The sequence below is a fragment of the Trifolium pratense genome, linkage group LG2 (assembly GCF_020283565.1).
Source record: "Trifolium pratense cultivar HEN17-A07 linkage group LG2, ARS_RC_1.1, whole genome shotgun sequence".
Taxonomy (NCBI): domain Eukaryota; kingdom Viridiplantae; phylum Streptophyta; class Magnoliopsida; order Fabales; family Fabaceae; genus Trifolium; species Trifolium pratense.
The window spans coordinates 73,651,168-73,654,352 of NC_060060.1; positions in this window are offsets into that span (position 1 = coordinate 73,651,168).

Sequence of the window (3,185 nt, forward strand, 5' to 3'; positions counted from 1 at the left end):
AAACACTAAAATTGGCCAAAAACTATATAAACGACCCTAAAATAGGTCAAAAACCATAAAAACGACTACAATCACTAAAATTGGCCAAAAATTTATTAAACGACCCTAAAATAGGCTAAAAACCATAAAAACAACTACAAACACCAAAATTGGCCAAAAACCATATAAACGACCTAAAATAGGCCAAAAACCATAAAAAAACGACTACAAACACTAAAATTGGCCAAAAACCATAAAAACGACTACAAACACTAAAATTGGCCAAAATCCATATAAACGACCCTAAAATAGGCCAAAAACCATAAAAACAACTAAGAACACTAAAATTGACCATAACCCATAAAAACGACTACAAACACTTAAATTTGCCAAAAACTAAAGAACGACCCTAAAATAGGCCAAAAACATTAAAAACCACTACAAACACTAAAAATGGCCAAAAACTATATAAACGACCTAAAATAGGCCAAAAACCATAAAAATGACTACAAACACTAAAATTGGCCAAAAACAATAAAAACGACTACAAAAACTAAAATTGGCCAAAAACCATATAAACGACCTAAAATAGGCCAAAAAGCATAAACACGACTACAAACACTAAAATTGGCAAAAAAACTATATAAACGACCCTAAAATAGGCCAAAAACATTAAAAACCACTACAAACACTAAAATAGGCCAAAAACCATAAAAATGACTACAAACACAAAAATTGGCCAAAAACCATATAAACGACCTAAAATAGGACAAAAACCATAAAAACAACTACAAACACCAAAATTGGCCAAAAACCATATAAACGACCTAAAATAGGCCAAAAACCATAAAAAACGATTACAGACACTAAGGGTCTGTTTGGTAAAAATAAGCTATAAGCTAGCTGATAGCTGAAAAGCTAGCTTATAGCTGATAGCTGAAAAACTAGCTAATTGAAATTAAAGTGTTTGGTAAAATAGTTTTTAAAGTGGTTAATAAATATAAAATGACATAATTGTTAGTGGGTAGTTTATTTTTTAGAGTGGGTAGTTATTAAATTAAAGGGTAAAAATGGAATAAAGTATAAAAAGCTATAAGCTATAAGCTCAAACGCTACTTGAAATAGCATCTGAAAAAAAGCTATAAGCTAAAAAAAGCTTGTTACCAAACACCTCTAATTTTTTGAAACAAGCTTATAAGCTCATATAATAAGCTATAAGCTAGCTTATTTGTGTTACCAAACACACCCTAAAATTGGCCAAAAACCATATAAATGACCCTAAAATATGCCAAAATAAAAAAAACGACTACGAACACTAAAATTGGCCAAAAACCATATAAACGACCCTAAAATATGCCAAAATAAAAAAAACGACTACGAACACTAAAATTGGCCATAACCCATAAAAACGACTACAAACACTTAAATTGGCCAAAAACTAAAGAACGACCCTAAAATTGGTCAAAAACTATATAAACGACCCTAAAATATGCCAAAAACAATAAAAACGACTACAATCACTAAAATTGACCAAAAACTTATTAAACGACCCTAAAATAGGCTAAAAACCATAAAAATAACTACAAACACCAAAATTGGCCAAAAACCATATAAACGGCCTAAAATAGGCCAAAAACCATAAAAAAAAAAACGACTACAAACACTAAAATTGGCCAAATATCATATAAACGACCTAAAATAGGCCAAAATCAAATAAACGACTACGAACACTAAAATTGGCCACAACACATAAAAACGACTACCAACACTTAAATTGGCCAAAAACTAAAGAACGACCCTAAAATAGGCCAAAACATTAAAAACCACTACAAACACTAAAATTGGCTAAAATCCTAAATATCGACCCTGAAATATGTCAAAAACCATAAAAACGACTACAAACAATAAAATAGGCCAAAAAAGCATAAAAACTACTACTAACAATAAAATTGGCCAAAAACCATATAAACGACCTAAAATAGGCCAAAAACCATAAAAATGACTACAAACACTAAAATTGGCCAAAAACAATAAAAACAACTACAAAAACTAAAATTTGGCCAAAAACCATATAAACGACCTAAAATAGGCCAAAAACATTAAAAACCACTACAAACATAAAAACGACTAAAAACACTTAAGTTGGCCAAAAACCATAAAAACGACTACAAACACAAAAATTAGCCAAAAACCATATAAACGACCAAAAATAGGCCAAAAACCATAAAAACAACTACGAACACCAAAATTGGCCAAAAACCATATAAACTACCTAAAATAGGCGAAAAAACCATAAAAAAAGGACTACGAACACTAAAATTGGCCATAACCCATTAAAACGACTACAAACACTTAAATTGGCCAAAAACTAAAGAACGACCCTAAAATAGGCCAAAAACATTAAAAACCACTACAAACACTAAAATTGGCCAAAATCCCAAAAACGACCCTAAAATTGGCCAAAAACCATAAAAACGACTAAAAACACAAAAATTGGATAAAAACCATAAAAATGACTACAAACACTAAAATTTGCCAAAAATCATAAAAACGACTACAAACATCAAAATTGGCCAAAAACCATATAAACGACCTAAAATAGGCCAAACACCAGAAACACGACTACAAACACTAAAATTGGCAAAAAAAACTATATAAACGCCCCTAAAATAGGCCAAAAACATTAAAAACCACTACAAACACTAAAATAGGCCAAAAACCATAAAAACGACTACAAACACTAAAAATTGGCCAAAAACCATAAAAACGACTACAAACACTAGAATTGGCCAAAATCCATATAAACGACCCTAAAATAGGCCAAAAACCATAAAAACGACTACGAACACTAAAATGGGCCATAACCCATAAAAACGACTACAAACACTTAAATTGGCCAAAAACTAAAGAACGACCCTAAAATCGGCCAAAAACATTAAAACCACTACAAACACTAAAATTGGCCAAAATCCTAAATATCGACCCTAAAATATGCCAAAAACCATAAAAACGACTACAAACAATAAAATAGGCCAAAAACATTAAAACCACTACAAACACTAAAATTGGCCAAAATCCCAAATATCGACCCTAAAATATGCCAAAAACCATAAAAACGACTACAAACAATAAAATAGGCCAAAAAGGATAAAAACGACTACAAACACTAAAATTGACTAAAAACCATAAAAACGACTACAACACAC